We start from the raw sequence: 16,639 nt of genomic DNA, 5'->3' as shown, positions 1-16,639 counted from the left end.
TTAGGGTATGGAAAGTCTAACAGTTAGTCTTTGTGTACTTACACGAAGAGAATTCAGAATGAACTGCTTATGGGCTCACAGTACTCAGCCTTTAGAGTATGGGTGAAGATAGTGAACTGGTCCTAGTCAATGAGATAAAAGTTTGTGAGATTTTTTTATTGAACTCACTAAAAGAGAAGTTTTAAATGTAAAATATGAAATAAAATATGGAAATAATATAGAAATGAGGGTATTGTCTAAAAAAAATTGAAAATCAGAAAAATATTACTTGATTTTCATCAACAACTGAAAATATAATATTGGTTAAAATAGAAAGTTATGAAAATAAACTTTAAAATTATTATGGCTTATTTATTGAAAGAAAAAAAAAACAAACAATAAAACAACGGCTAAATTAAAGGAGAATTATATTTTCAATTAAAAATCAGTTGATAAAGTTATAGGCAGAAGGCTTGAGCTTTGGAAAAACCTCATCTCTTCCAAGGACTTCTGTGTTATCCAGAAAGCTCTCCTATATGATAGTTTTCACACATAGTGACCAGTGTGTTGCTCTTTGAGAGTCTTGTTTTCCGGATCTTCAGAGGAAGGGAATAGCTTTCAAGCGCATCGAGCAACAGCATGCAGGAAATATTGCAAGTTATGCTTCTGGAATTCCTTTCTTCCAATCTCCTTCTGCAAACCTACTTTGTTTTCTGTAACTAGTAAAAAAAGTGAGAAGAAAATGAGGACAATGAAGAAGACTCAGTTTTTTCCAAGCAGGTTCCTTCTCTAGGAGCAACTTGTTGATCCCAGTCCTTCTTAAGACAATATTTGCAGTTCACTTCCCAGTAATATCATCTGGAAGACCATAAGACTTACTGTGTTTTCACACTGAGGCCTCAGTATGACCATGAAATCTGAACAAAGGAGTCTTTCCAACCACCTGGCAGCATTCCACAGGATTTCTGAATTAAAAGAGCCAATGCAAGAAACTTTGGCTAGATTTAACCGCAGCTATATTGTAGGCCGTGGCTAAAATGTCCTACAGATTTAACCACAACCAAAACTTCCTTTTCTCAAGGCTTTTTCTTTGGAAACTTTTCTTCGCATGGCACCAACATGCCAGGTCCGTTGTGCTCTCCCTCCAGTCCTTAAGCATTGTCGTCTGTGAGCAATATTGAAAGAAGTATTGAAAGCAATGGGAGGGTAGAACAGAAGCAGCCACCTGAGTCTAATTCTCAGCAAAATGGCTCTCAAGCAGCAAAAGAATTTACCTTTTCTCACCCAGATGATGTAACTGGATTGTAGCCCTGGCAATGATGGGCAAACTGGGAATTTTCAGTCTGCTTTGCTCTATTCTCATTTGAAGTGATCTCAGGATTCTTCCTACTGGAGCAGCATTTCTCACCTTGTTTTAAGCTCCAGTTCCACATCCCTATCCATAGCTGGTTATAAGACTCTCATTGTTTATTCAAAAAACAGAGCAGATTCCAGCACTTTTTCCTCTATCTTCTGAAGAAAATTTGTTTCTACTATGTATTTTGGCCAAAAATATTGTGTGATTCTGGGACATGTTGGTCACTATTTCATGCCATGCTGGTGCCTTTCCCCAGTGAGTTGTCCTCAGTCTATTCATGTTGGTACTGTGACATCATGGAGTGCTGCTCAATATGCACTGCTGTGCCAGGTTGATCAACGTCGTCCATATTTTCACTCTGCCTAAGACTGTAAATCTGGAATTGAATCCAGAATCTTTTAGGACATAAATAATTACTGTTACTAATAATAATAGTAACAATCCTAAATAGTTAGAAACCAAAGCTTGTACTTAGCTAATGACTTTAAAGAACTTGCCTACAGAGTCAATTTATTGGCCACCTGTCCTGATGTTTATAACACAATTACTACTAAAAATGGAATCAAACTGAGTATTTGCTCATGTGGACATATTTCGGAGTGAATACTTAGGCTTTTCCCTCTCCTTTTTTTCCTGCCTATCTCTATCTCCATCTGTGATGGGCTTGTGTTCCACTTTCTCTAAAATAGCTTGCAATTTGACTGGTTATTCCTGCAACGTTCACAGATTTCTGTTTCTTCATTTTTCCTTGCTACTTTCTGTATTGTCCCTATTTAAACATATCTTAAACACATCTTTCTAACTCTGAATCAAATCTCTAGCTGATGATCTGCAAGTTCAAACAACCAGTTGGGTGATGCTCGCTGGGAAATGATAGGTTTTGTCCTGTCCAGACTTAAATTTATGAAGTCTCTTTTGGTTGTGTCAGTACTTAATGCATTCTTCTGGCAAAATTTCATTTCCCAATTGCCCGCTTCCCTCCTTTACACATGAAAGTTACTCCTGTTAGTATTTCAGTATTTTCATGAACTGTGTTAAATGAATTCACCCAACACACTGAACCGTGTTTCCATGGGTTACGGTGACCCATTTTCATTGAGTAGCCCCTTCTTTTTCTGTTAGGCTGTGCCAAGGAACCCTCTGTGTTCTTTGATCAATTCAGGAACCTCCACTGCAGTTCGCAGCCATGGGCCTTATTTTGCTGATCTTAAATGGCCACCTCCCATTGAGCTGTGTCTTTTTTCCAGCTGCTCTATGTATCTGATGTACCAGCATGCCAGGAAGACCAGTCTCCACAGGTGCTTTGCAGGTTCAAATGGGGTCTCCTTGGGTGTGCTCTGGCAAGCCACGTCAAATCCTTGGCATCATATACCAAACACAGAGCTTCTACTTGATTTGGATAATGCAACTTCTTTCCCAGGAACACAGTGCTGCAGCATGACTGCAGATTAGCTAAGTGAGTTTGCTGTGCAAAACTGCCCCTGCTTCTCCCCTCTCACCCTTACACACTTTCTACCAACTCTCCAAGTCCTTCGCTTGGACTACAGAATTAAAAAGAAGCGAGAACTCCAAGGGAGTTTTTTCCCTCTAAAGTAGTTGGCTTCTGTGTTACTCAAGCTGGGATTATCCAGGCTTTCTGTTCCAGCTCTCTGTTGGTTACAGACAATATGGAAGATATATATGCCCGGTCTTACCAAATCTTCCAGCTGGCTCAGTTCCTCAACCACTGACTCATTCAGACATGTTGGTCTGCATGCCTTTTATTTCGGAAGCTATTTTCAGCTCCCTAAATCCATGGTGCAGCCCATCTTGTGTAGCACATCCCAGATTGGGCCGTGGCTTTCTTCATGTTCTTTACTAGATTCGAGGAGAGCTTGCACATCTCTGAACTTTCATGACAGACTAGAATGGGAGTTCTACAAGAGAGTTCCTATGCCTGATTAGTCTTTGTGTAGCTTTCGCCCTAACAAATAATTTTTTCTCTCTAAATACATCTCAACTCTAAGCTCATTCAGGGATAGTACCAGATATTCTTTCAAGCCTTTCTTGTTTCATCTTCAGCCCTCGTTTTAGATTAGTTGATCTGCACAATCATTTCCATTATTTGTTCCAGCTTGGATCAAGAGGAATTACCAGAGTGCAATTTCTCTCCCTGGGAAGCGGATCCTGCTGCTGATGCTAACATGAGTCCTTATGTCATGAGCAATTAATCAGGATGCAGGGCCTCCAGGGTTGCTCTGTCAGTGTTGCTGCTACAGCCAAGTAATGCATGAGTGTCATCCTTTTAAATCATAAAGAATATGTAAAAATATGCCTCATTTTCCTAAGCAGACCAGGAGGCACCGAGAGCAGTTTCCAGGTTTCCAAGCATCCTTATGTTGGGGACTTCTTCAACAGGACAGAGCAATATACGCTTTTATCATATCATGCTGCAATTCCTTCTCCAGCCTAAATAGGCACTGTCTGATCTTGCCATAAAACTGTTTCTATACTTAACTGAATTTAGAAATTGAGGCCAAGATTAAAACCTTTCGCCTGAATATCCAAGGTTTTATTGGTTTGCACTGTGTCTTGGTCATTTTATTACATCTGTGTGACAACACTAAATGTAATTCATCCGAGACTTACAAACAAATGAACACACTGAAAACTTTTCAGTGTATTTTTGCTGTTCTTTATGAACTGGAATATCCCTGAAAAAATTCTGGTTACCTGGCTTTAAATACTGAGTCATCCACTTCAGCTGAGTTTCCACCTGCCTCAGGTATACTGGGAGACTGAGTGCTTTTCATTGCATAGCAGTTTTACTGCAATTCCACTCTAATTACACTTAGAATACATATTTTTAAAGAGTATAATTAGCTCTAAGTTTATTACTAGAGTTATTAACTTTCTCTTCTTAATGGAACAGAATTTAATCTGTAGACCTATTGGAATTATTCTGAAAATTTTTGTAACACTTACATACATATTAATGCAAAATAAAACTTTTTAAATAATTATGATGTAAGGTAAGTTGCACAGTGGGATGCTAAAAATAAAATTTCTCAATCACAAAAATCCACGTGTAAATGAAATAATTACCCTTAATAGAGCCCTTTTTTCCATATATATTTGTCAAGAATTTTAACATCAAAGCAGTGACAGAGTGGTGTAATAAATTTGAGGACTGTGCTAATATGGATAACCTTTCTTCTAAAATGAATTTGTAGCAATTGTAGACATAAAAAAGTGGAAACATTTTGCAATTACACAGGACAAGAGATGAGATCACTGTCAAGTAATTACACTGTAGATTTTGTCTTGTAGACAGATGTTCCTTTGGCCACTGGTTTTGTAATGAAAATAATTCCTTGAGACCTGGGTTCAAGAATGAAGGCAATCGGCAATTAAGTATACTACGGTCTAAAGTAAATTTGGAATGACTTACAATTATAGAGAGTTGAGTCAATACTCCATTATTTTCACACTTGCATAGTGTCTCTGATGTTGATGGAGCTAAACGACTGTAAAATTGGTCTGACAGACTGGATATCAAGATGCTTTAAGAACAAGCCTGGGAGGCTTTAGGTATTCCCTACCAATATCTACATTGTCAATACAGCTAAGAACAGTCTTTTGTCATGACAAAGAGCTGTTCATTGTTGGCACTGATATAGCTTTGATTTAGTTATCACAACCATTAAATTCCCAGTAAAAACAGAAGTGGAAAAGTAGGAGAAAATCTGAGATATAATGAGGAACATTAATAGCCTGTCTTATTTGAACTGGAACAAAGATCTGTTCAGGCTTGCTCTGAGATAAGGGCAAGAGGCTGAATGCAGTTCTTCTTGAAATAATACTATCTGAATGGTTGAAATTCAGACATTGCTGTTAATTCTACTTTTCAAGTTGCAAAATACAAAAGTCTATAAAAATAAACAGCAGGTGGCCAAAAAAAAGACATACAGTGATTATCCGGGCATGAAAGAAACTCCAAATGTTGTAGAAATAGAAATTTTAATATAGACATCTAGATTTTTTGTTTCAAAATGTTTTTGTTCATAAGCTGTTTAATTACAAAAGAAAGTGACAAGGTAGAAGAGGAAACTAAAGAGGAGTGCGTGAGATCTATTCTGTGAGAATGTCCTAGATAATGAGTGACAGCTGGGAGGTTTTGGTCTCACTTTCATTTTAATGGCATCCTCCAGTGATATGCACTGGATTTCAAGCCTTTGTGGCACTGTCAGCTCCTGTGATGATCCACAGAATATGGGCGTTTGACAGGTCTTTAATAAACAGTTTGCTGCTGGGATGAATTGAAGTTCAGCTGAATCTAGCCTGAGTTCAGCAGAAGAGACAGTGTTGTTAACTCACCTTTTTACTACAAAAGAAAAAAAGGACGGAAAAAAATAAAATAAAATCCAGGCCCTGCTACCTGCTACCCTTTCAGAAACTAATTATGAGAGACCTCATTTTTTGAAGAGGATCAAAATGTAGCAGCAACCAACCAACAGGAAAGCGTTGCCTGTAGCCAAGAGCAGTAGAAAACACTATTTTTTCTTGGATTTTAACCTACTATTAGTTGATTAGAATCCCTCCAGGGAGCTCAGTCCAATGGCTTTTTGCAGGAATGTGATCTTGGAGGTTTGTTTTGTTCCTGTTGCATTAAGAATCTTCTGGTATTCGCTCACAGAAGCAGTAATTGTGTGCTGTATGCAGCACCCATGTCAGGGCAGGGGCAAGGCAGGCAGCCACCCCAGAAATGAGGTTGCTAAGGAAAGGGGAAGAAGAACAAACAAGCTGTGGCACAGATACCTTGGACTAGATGATCTTCCCACGTCCATTGCAATCCCTGACATTCTGTGATTCTGTGTGATTCTGTGCTGCTTCCTCCATGGAGGGGTTTGGAGTTGGGCAATCTGGGGCAACACCTGTCTCCATCTCTATTGTCCCTACCCCATCACATCAGAAATGGCAACTCAGCTCTGCACCCTACTCCAGACTTCCTTTTCCCTTCACATTCCTGTCGCAGAGTGACTCAATACTGCTTTTTGTATTTTTCATACACATTTATTTGCCTTGTTACTCTTGTTTAGGCTAACTACAGCTCAAATGGCACTGTAGTCACAATGAGAGGCCCAAATAGCTGTGATTTAGCAAAAAGAAATGCTTTTCTTGTATTGATTTAGTAGAAATAGCAATGCAAAAAATGAGAGCTTCTACTATTTACTGAAAGGCTTATTACCTTTTCTTCCCTGGATTTGTTTCTCTCAAATGTGACTATTTGGGGGAGCTAAAGGCAAACATGATGATTCAGTCCTATCTTAAATTCTGCGTAGACTATTTAGGTTGCATTCTACTAGAATACTTGCAGAAGCTATGCAAAAAAAACCCTAAAGAATGCTGCTGGCATGGAAAGGCATTGTAAGGACTAAGCCAAATTAGGGCGAGGTGATGTTCACGGACAAGACAGAGCCTGATTTAATATATGTGATATCACTCAAAGAAGATGAAGCTTTGATATGCTATTTTCTGTGCTGGCTCTTGAATGTGACCATTTGCTCAATTTTCATATCAAAAATCTGAAGATAATGAAGGCTTTTGCAACTAAGAAAACTGGAACTAAAATGAAGGAAATAGAGGTCTGTTTTTGTCGTTGTTGCTGAAAGAATAATATAAATCAAAATTTGATAGGTATAAAATAAGGTCCTTTCTCTGTGATCTTTCTAGAATGAAAGAGATGGGAAAGAAAATAAAATTCATGAGCTCAGATGCTCATTTGTCTATAGAATTTGAGGTCTATTTACCTAAAAAGAAATAGTAAAAGAAATCTAGCATGCAAGAGGCACATACTCAAGTGACTAAACTGAAAGACATACGTGCTTCTAGTTGTCCCTATTTATCCATAACAGGAAAGATATTTGTCCTAACATGTCAACATCCTAACGTCCCAAAAATATCTGAACTGAGTAATACTTACAATGAATACAATGGAGAGTGACATCTTAGTAAAAGATAATTATGCAACACCTATACTTAAATAAGATAGGAGACAAATATAAAAACAGCCCAACTGAATGAAATTGGACGGTGTATGCTATCATAAGTGACAGCAAATATGTTTTTTTCCCCTGCTCTATTCAGGGCTGTTAGCTGATTAGAATTCTCTCTCCAGGTTGTTTCCTCTGCTCTCTCACACACCAATAGCTGCTGCATGGCTCTTCCATGAGGCAGTTTGTGGTGAGCTTGGTGGCTCTCTGCCTGATACAGTTAGGCTAGTGTCCTAAGGAGGTGAGAATCATAGAACCAGTCATTAAGGTTGGAAAAGACCACTAGGATCATCTAGTCCAACCATCAACCCATCACTGCCATGTCCACAAACTATGTCCCTCAGTGCCGCATCTCCACTGTTCTTCAACACATCCAGGGACTGTTAGCACTGGTTTTGAGAATAATTTTTTCCTAATATCCAACCTGAACCTGGCACAACTTGAGGCCATTACCTCTGGCCTATGGAAGCTGTCAGGACTCCAGCCCAACAATACGTCCAGTTCAGAGTCAAATACTTGCTTCTAGCCCCTTCTCTTCCCCCCTTTTCCTTCTCCCCTCTCTCTCCGCCCCCCCCTCCCCAGTTCCATTCCCTGTCCAAGATGAAACCATGTTATCAAACTGCTCAACCACCATTTCTTACAAGAAATCTATCAGTGTATTTCCAGTTTTCACTGTGTGCTGTTGCACAATTCTGGGATCTGGGATGAATGGAGCTGGGCTAGATCTTTGATTTAGGTGGTGTAATGAGCTGGCACCAGGCCCCAGAGCTGAAAGCGTAGACAAACAAAAAGCTGTACTGAGGCATAACCCAACAAAAGATCAAATGCATAGGTCATTTCTTAGTAATAAAGAAGAAGTTAGCTCAGGTAGAATTGTATTCATAGTTTCTTCAAAAATAAGATGAGTGTTATTTTCATTTCTAATAGTATAGAACACCTCAACTTACTTCATTACTTGATATATTTACCATCTCCTCTGAGCAATTAGGATAATGTTAGAAATAATACCTTACTTTTAATACTATACTTTGTTAATCTTTATTCTGTAAAACATCATTGGTCTTGTTTGGGATGTTTCTTCAGTAGTTAATAAGCAGTTTGTTGCAGTGCCCAAGGCTTTTCCACTCTTTTTTTTCTTACCTTTGTATATGGAAATCACATAATGTTTGGAGACAGGTTCTAAGGCTGTAGGACATAACTTAAGGAGACGGGGAGAGGCATAGAGTATATCCTGAGGGAATGGGGGAAATCCAGGAAAATTCCACCTTGCTTTTTTGCCTTTTCTCATTTTACTGTCTCTCTCAAGCTGTTATGAAGATAAAGTGGAGCAAACTGCAGGGTGAGTGATAGGACAAGGGGAAATAAAACTAAAATAAGAGAGATCTAGCTTGGATATAAAGAAGTTGTTTTTTACATTAAGAGTAGTGAAGCACTGGCACAGGCTGCCCAGAGAGGTGGTGGTTCCCCATCCCTGGTGAACCCAAGGTCAGGCTGAATGGGCTCTGAGCATTGATGGAGCTGTGGTGTCCCTGTGCACTGCAGGGAGTGGGACCTGATGGCCTTTAAGGGTCCCTTCCAAATCAGATGATTTTATAATGATTCTATGCTTCTCAGAGGGTCTCCTGAAACAAAAGATAAGATTGATCACCAGCGCGTTGGGTTCATGGAAAGCCTTCCTGCTGAGGGTTCAGGAAAACAATCTGGCAAGGGAGGAGCAAAAAAGCACGCCGGGCACTGAAAGTTGGGTGCAAACTTCAGAGAATGGGGCTTTGATTAAACAGAGTTCAGACTGGCTTTTCCAAATATTTGGGTGTATTTCTTCTTTGGAAAGAACATTTTGTGAAGAAGCAGAGAATGGAAAAATGGATAGTGCAAACCATGGTGTGGGAAGTTCATGATGTATGAGAGACCAAGCCAGACATCATGCAGCGGGAAGGGATGTTTTGTACAGGCAGCAACTTGACTACCATGGGGAGAAATGAAAAGGGAGCATAAAAGCTACCAATTGTTGTTGAAAGGATGCGGGCAAGCTAAAAGACTGTATGGATGATGGACAGTTGGAAAATTCAGAAGGTGGAGTTTATTTGGAAAACCTGGATGCTCTTCCCAATGTGTAGCTGATTTTTTGTGTGATCTTTTAGAGTCATAGAGTCATAGAATCAGTAAGGTTGGAAAAGACCACTAAGATCATCTCATCAGTCAACCCAGCTCTACCATGTCCACTGCACAACATTGTTCAATAATGTCCCTCTTAATTGCAAAAGTCAGATCGCTCATAGCAAGTAGAGCAGTGAGGTAAAATTTGGCCTTTTTAGAGGAGGATAACCATGGCCTACAGGCTCCACTGCCTCAAACCAGGAGGTCTTCTCAGATGCAGGCTCACATGTGCCCCCAACTTTATCTCATCTCCAAAATCTCATTCCCTTTTAAGTGAAAATAAATCACTGCAGTGAAAGGCAATAAGAATTTTAGATTCAGTATCTTCAAAGGGTACTGTCTGTTGGCAGTTTTTATTTATGTGGTTTAATTTGAATAAAGATGGTAAATACCAGTGCTCAGCATTCCTTAGGGCTCAGCTGACAACTCCCGAGAACATACAGAGATTGAGGATAAGAAGTTATTAACATAATTGTCTCTTTCTCAACCACAATCTTTTCCACAGCTTTGCAGAACTATTTGTAAGTTTTTATTTCACATTCAGCAGACCCAGATCACTTTGTTCAGTGAACATCAAGAGAGATGCAGCCTCATTGAAAGCAGCCCAGAGCATATCAGAATAAATGAGCAGAGATCTTGAAAGCGTGATCTAAGATGGCTGCTCTGAAAGTAATGCCTCCTATTTTATGTTGGCCCAATGTATTAAAGGAGGATGTTGGTGCTGGTGCTATGGCAGTAAAGGTTGAACCTTCCCACCAGTATCTCATTCCACTTTGTTGGTGTGTGACAGATGGCAGTAGAAGGGCAGTCTGAACAATGGTGTCTGACATAGAAGTGCGTATGAAGCAAAGGTGTGGAATTGAATTCCTTCATGCAGAAAGAAACCCACTGATATTCATGGACTCTTTCTGAATGTTCATGGAGACCAAACTGTGGGTGTGAGCACAGTGAGGCAGTGGGTGCTGCATTTCAACAGTGATGGCAGTGACAGTGGGTTACCTCTGATTTTGCAGATTATTATGAGCATGGAATGTAGGCTGCTCTTCATAGCTGGTGAAAATGCACAGCTAATGGTGGTGACTGTATTGAAAAACAGTGTTTTGTAGCTGAGAATTTGCCCTATCAAATAATGTTATCAAGCTCTTTGTATCTGTTATAGTTTCCATGGAAATAAATTGGAGGTATTACTTTCCGATGGACCTGTGTTCAAAAGAGTATTGAAAAACTGGGGCTGCTTGATTTAAGGAAGACTGGAGGTTTAAAAAACTCAAGAACCATGAAAGACCATGACATATTTTCTGTTCTTCACACCTATGCACAGAGCAAGTAATGCTGAGCATTATTAAGTACAACAAGGGAAATTTCATCTAGTGAAACAGTAATCTCCTTTAGCTGCTGGTGCCCATCCTAATGATTTCAGCAAGTAGTTGAATAACTCACTGAGCTGAAAAAATCCACGTAGTCTCCTATCCCATGAGTGCTTCTTCAAAACTGGAGAGAGATAAGAAGGGAATATTAAGAGAAGGCCCCAGTGTCTTTGCTGAAAAACCTATGAGATTCCAATGCACTTATGGGTCCATCACTAGCTATTAGTGTGAGGTGAGAACTACACCTAAAGCACATGCAAAAGTTAGTGGTTAGGAAATTGAGATAAATAAGTCTTTTATAGTATAATAGGGATTCAATAGCAAGGGAAAAACAGGCTTTTACTTCTAGACTCTAGTAAGAACATTTTGTTTGGCTATTGTTTTGAAAACGGTTCTTCCTTTCATGAATCTTTCCAAGGATCCTTCCTTTTCATTGCTTCAAAACACTCTTCTTTCTGTCTAAGACTTTTTGTGTCATATTGCCACTAAGTACAATGTATATCACCGGAATACAAGATGGTTCCTTGTACCCTTCACTCCTACTTGCAGTGCCAGAGTTAATATATTTGTATTAAATATCTCAATAAATATTTTTTTTCCTCACATTCTCACAGTGGAACACTAGGCATTCCTTGAAAACTTTCTCAGAAACTGCTCTGTTCACCTTCACTGCTCTTTCCTTAAAATTCTCTCATGCTGTGAACCCTGAAAAAGAATGGTTGTGCTTACTAATAGGTGATTTTTCCTGTATCTGTGGCTAATCACATATCTAAGAACCAATTCATTGTAAGCACGAATAACCTATTATGTTTGTAGCCCTTATTGAATGATTTCTTGAGGACTATTGACTCTCTTTTGAACAGGTTTACTCTCAGAAAATGATAGTTGTCTTTAATGGTTCTTTCTCTAAATTAGGCGTTTAGATTTCCTCTATAATCAGTAAGGGGAAATGAGAACTTCAAGGATAAAGCACTTCTAGGTCACCGTTTGGTGGTGATTTCCTCTCAATATTTTCCAAAGGGACTTCAAGGTAAGTAGCTCGGATCAGTCCGTAGTCAATATCTAGAGATTTCTGAGATTAATTCTCACTTAAATGCCTGTCATATTCAGGTCCCAAAAGGAACCTCTAGGAAGAGTTACAGAGCAAAATATAATGACAGCTTGTAGAAAATTTCACCAGTATAATAATATAATGAAAATAGTATTGAAGAAAAAAAAAAAAAAAAAAGCCCAATAATACCTACCCCAAAACACCCAAATTCAGCGTCAATAATTCAGCATCCACAAGCTGTAAGAAAATTCCTTTGGCAAATGACATCTATAATGTTCTTTGACTTGCTGCCATCTGTTATTGCTGCCTTATAATCAGGGCTGTTTTCAGGCAGACTGTGCCTGATTTTTCAAGATAAGCAGGGTGTGTATTTTAACAGAAGTCACTAGCAGCTAGATCCTTAGCTCAGGCAGGGCAAAAAAAGGATTGAACAGAGTTTTGTATATTTGTGTAACACTTATAGCTGGCTTCCAGACAGAAGGTTTGATAGTCTTTAGAGCTGGTGGTAATAGTGCTTGCAATTACCTACAGGAAGGGGAAAGAACTTTTGAGATTGAATGACCTTTATGGTGGAGAAGGAGGGGTACTGCTGAAAAAGGAACATATATCAATATGTCTCCCTGCAGTTCATCTCATGGGCAGTCACGGTAGTTTAAAATAATTATAAGGGAAAATTTTACTTGAAAATAATAAGGTCTTTATAGAACTTGTGTTCAAGGTACTACAAATAAACTTAGGGTGGCTGAGATCTGTGGACTTTGACATGGATAAGAAATAGAGACAAACACAGACAAAAATCAGAGTTATAGTTACAGATGTAATTATTTCATCATCTTCAGATCCTCTGGTAAAAATTTGGAGGTGCATGTATTTCAGAAAATTGTCGTAAGTTTACATCTTATATCACGAGTTTTCTTCACCATCAAGGTAAAAAGATGCAAGCAAAATAAAAGTATTGGAAGTGACCACTTCAGTTACTTATTCTCTTTTTCCTAATGGCATTTTAAATTACACAGGAAAAAAATATTCTCCAAAACGTCTTAATATTACCAACTACTTGAGGAGGCTGATCTTTCAGCCAGGTGAGAGCAAGCATCTTCCCAAAAAGCAATGCAGTCAGCCCTCTAGCATTCCAAAATGGATCAAGCAGGTTATGAATTGGTCGTACTGTGAGTGCAAAGATGATGTGTGCCACTTAATGTGCAGCACAGCACATTGCTACATCACTGGGACATACAAAGTTGAGTACTCTGCTTTTGGTGTCAGAGTGGTTGTATGTGGAGGCAAAACAGGTGAGCACTGAGATATAAAATTTAGACCAGAAAATGCAAGTATTCTCTTTCAATTTTTCCTTTCCCAGTTCATGCCAGCAGAGTTCTATGTTCTTTCTAAGAAGATACTGAGAGGGAAAGACGGAAGAAGGCTCCATGTTTCCAATGTAAAAAGAGACCGTAGTAACTGCATTGTAGTCACATGCATTAGGAGGGCATTTATGCTGTGGGCAACATCTTTATAATATTAATTATGGGCACATTTATACCCTTTCCTTGGAAGAACTAACATCAGCAGCTTCACTGGTTGGACCATCAAATTTGGCATGTCTGTTTTGATTTTCCTGCAGTACTTCCAGTAAAACTTATTCAGGTACATCAGCAGAACCTATAGTCAGGTGTGGGTCTGCACTGCAGTGACAGGTCTGAGAAAGTGCATCATTTAAAAGGTAAATAGTTTCCCACAAACAGAAGCCAGCAGCAAAGGAATTTAATTCAAGGTATATATCCTAGCTCCAAAGTCTTGTCAGATGTTTGGCTGCTCTCTCAGATTAAAGCCACATGCCTTAACCTGAATTGTAGAAGGATATTAAAGAAGGATATTGTAGAAAGCCAAATTGGAGAAAAATGGATTTGGTGGATGAACGACTCATTGGGTGAGGAATTGACTGGAGTTGCACACAGAGAGTTGTGATCAATGGCTCGATGTCCAAGTGGAGACTGGTGAAGTGTAGCGTTTCTCAAGGATTTATGTTAGGACTGGTGCTGTTTAGCATCTTTGTAGGTGACAAGGACAGTGGGATCCAGTGCACCCTCACCAAGTTTGCAGACGACAATTAGCTCAGCGGTGCAGCTAACAGGCTAGAGGAAAGGGATGCTATCCAGAGAGACCTGGACAGGCTTGAGAGAGGGGGCCATGCCAACCTCATGAAGTTCAACAAGGTGAAGTTCAAGGTCCTTCACATGGCTTGAGACAATCTCAAGCATAGATACAGGTTAGATGGAGAATGGCTTGAGAGCAGCCCTGAGGAGAAGGATTTAGGAATGTCGGTTGATGAAATACTCAACATGAGCAGGCACTGTGCTCCAAAAGGCCAACTGTATCCTGGGTTGCATCAAGAGGAACATGACCAGATTGAAGGAGATGATTCTGCCCCTCTACTCTGTTCTTCTGAGAACCCACTTGGAGTTCTGAGTCCAGTTCTGGATCTCCCAAAACGAGAAGGACATGGAGCTGTTGGACCATGTCCAGAGTAGAGCCACAAAGATGATCAGAGGCCTAGAGAACTTCCCCTACAAGAACAGGCTGAGAGAGCTAGGGCTATTCAGCCTGTAGAGGAGAAGGTTCCTAGGAGACCTTATAGCAGCCTTCTAGTACCTGAAGGGGCCTAGAAGAAAGCTGGGGAAGAACTTTTTATAAATGCATATAGCGACAGGATGAAGGGAAATGGCTTTAAACTGGAAGAGGATAGATTTAGACTAGATAATAGGAAGAAATTATTTCCTGTGAGGGTGGTGAAACATTGGAATAGGTTGCACAGAGATGTTGTGGATGCCCCCTTCCTTAAAGCATTCGAGGCCAGGCTGGATGGGGCTGTGAGCAACCTGATCTGGTGAGAGATGTCTCTGCCTATAGCAGGGGGGTTGGAGCTGGTTCCTTCCAACCCAAACCATTTTATCATTCTATATATCAGGTGACACACTCCTGCATTCACAGCGGATGAACAAGGAGATTTGATAGATGATCTTATTTCTATGAGTGAAGTACTGGCATCTTTAAAATCTTTGGAAGTTTTGCCGTCACATTTACCCTGTAATTCGAATGCCAGCATCCCATGGATCAGAATATACTGTAAAATAATCTATACAAAACAGTTTTGAGGAATGCTCAGGTTCGGGTGCATTTAAATTTTGAGTCTTTCTACATGTAAAACAGGTTAGTTTACCTTAGCAGGGCTTAAAAAATTGCTGCTTGCTACACTTAGCAGGAACCTTGTCCACTGGATATTTAAAATCATATTTAAAGGTAAAAAAATTGAGCTTTTCTAATCTGAAGTATCAACAGGGCTGTTTCATCTTGCTTACATGAAAGAGCAGGCTGTATCCTCTTTCTCCACTGCAGTATCTTACACAAATAATGACGGTAATGATGATATAATAGCCCTGAACAACATGTCCTTTTCACCACAGAAAGCCCTGCAAACAAAATGATATCAAACCCTTAGTACCTGCTGCTGAGGGTTTTCACACTAAATAAAGCTGACAAAAGAGATGAGCAATTTTGTTTTGGCCACATTCTGAATGTCAGTATCTCTATTTACTGCCTCTCAAAGTAATCAATTGCTCCAGAGGTCCATCAGCTCTCGTTGGCCCTATTGATTGAAAAACAGAGCCATGGTTGCTGTTTCTGTTTTTAAGCCATCTTACATCCCTTTCTACAGTGACCTCTGCCTGTACATTTGTAGTGCAATGGCTTTTGAAGCTTGTGTCTAGTGAACATGTATTCAGTATGATTTCCATCTAATAAAAATTCTTTACTATTATCTTCTCTTATCTAGCCTTTGTACTCAGATTCCCAGTTTCTCCGTTTTCATGCTAGCAATGTGGAAAATGATAGCAAGTTCTTGATTAAAAATAACAATAAACTATGATTTTTTTTATATAGTTATTTCCTTAGCTGAGTTTCCGAAAGGAAAATAATGACTTCTGCAATCATGCTATCTTTTGTCCATCTGTGTTCTCCATTTGATAACTCTAGAATCTTTTGGCACTTTCAGTCAGATGCAAAGATTTATACCTTTGTGTCAGTATCCTGTTGACCCTAACCTCCTGAAAAGTGTGTAAATTTGGCAGGTAGGTAGAAGAAAAAGGTCTAATGGCAGCACAGAGAAAATTCTGAGGGGTGAGTAGGAGTTACTCCAAACTGAGAACCTTGATCAGACTGGGTACTTCGGGAGCTGTTGGAGGGGGGTCCAGAGGAGAGCCACAGAGATGATTGGAGGGCTGGAGCACCTCCATATGAAGACAGGCTGATCAATCTGGCCTTGTTCAGCTTGGAGGAGAGAAGGCTGCAGGGTAACCTCATTGCAGCCTTCCAGCACCTAAAGGGAGCCTACAAACAGGAGGGGAGTCAACTCTTTGAAAGGGTAGATAGCAGTACAACAAGGGGAAATGGTTTTAAGTTGAGGCAGGAAAGATTGAGGTTGGATGTCAGGGGGAAGTTCTTTACAGAGAGAGTGGTGAGGTGCTGGAACAGCTGCCCAGAGTGGATGCCCCGTCCCTGGAGGTGTTCAAGGCCAGGCTGGATGGGGCCCTGGGCAACCTGGTCTAGTATTAGATATTAAGGTTGGTGTAAAATTTTGTCTTTGGGAGAACTTTGAAAATGATTGAAAGCCAGTAGTCTACAAGTTGTGCCTCAAATATTT

At 39.7% G+C, this 16,639-nt stretch overlaps 1 long non-coding RNA gene across 1 annotated transcript in view; it reads right to left on the bottom strand.

Moving 5' to 3' along the window:
• Positions 1-392: 392 nt before the first annotated feature.
• LOC146542104 (uncharacterized) overlaps positions 393-16,639 on the bottom strand; it is a 30,158-nt gene continuing 13,911 nt past the window's right edge. Inside the window, exon 3 of the long non-coding RNA XR_014880616.1 lies at positions 393-698. This is a non-coding gene — a long non-coding RNA (uncharacterized LOC146542104). The remainder of the gene's footprint in view (positions 699-16,639) is intronic.

The sequence above is a fragment of the Meleagris gallopavo genome, chromosome Z (genome assembly GCF_905368555.1).
Source record: "Meleagris gallopavo chromosome Z, MGAL_WU_HG_1.1, whole genome shotgun sequence".
Classification (NCBI taxonomy): Eukaryota; Metazoa; Chordata; class Aves; order Galliformes; family Phasianidae; genus Meleagris; species Meleagris gallopavo.
The sequence above is the reverse complement of the archived record's forward strand: the minus strand, read 5'-3'. Positions and strand labels throughout refer to the sequence as shown.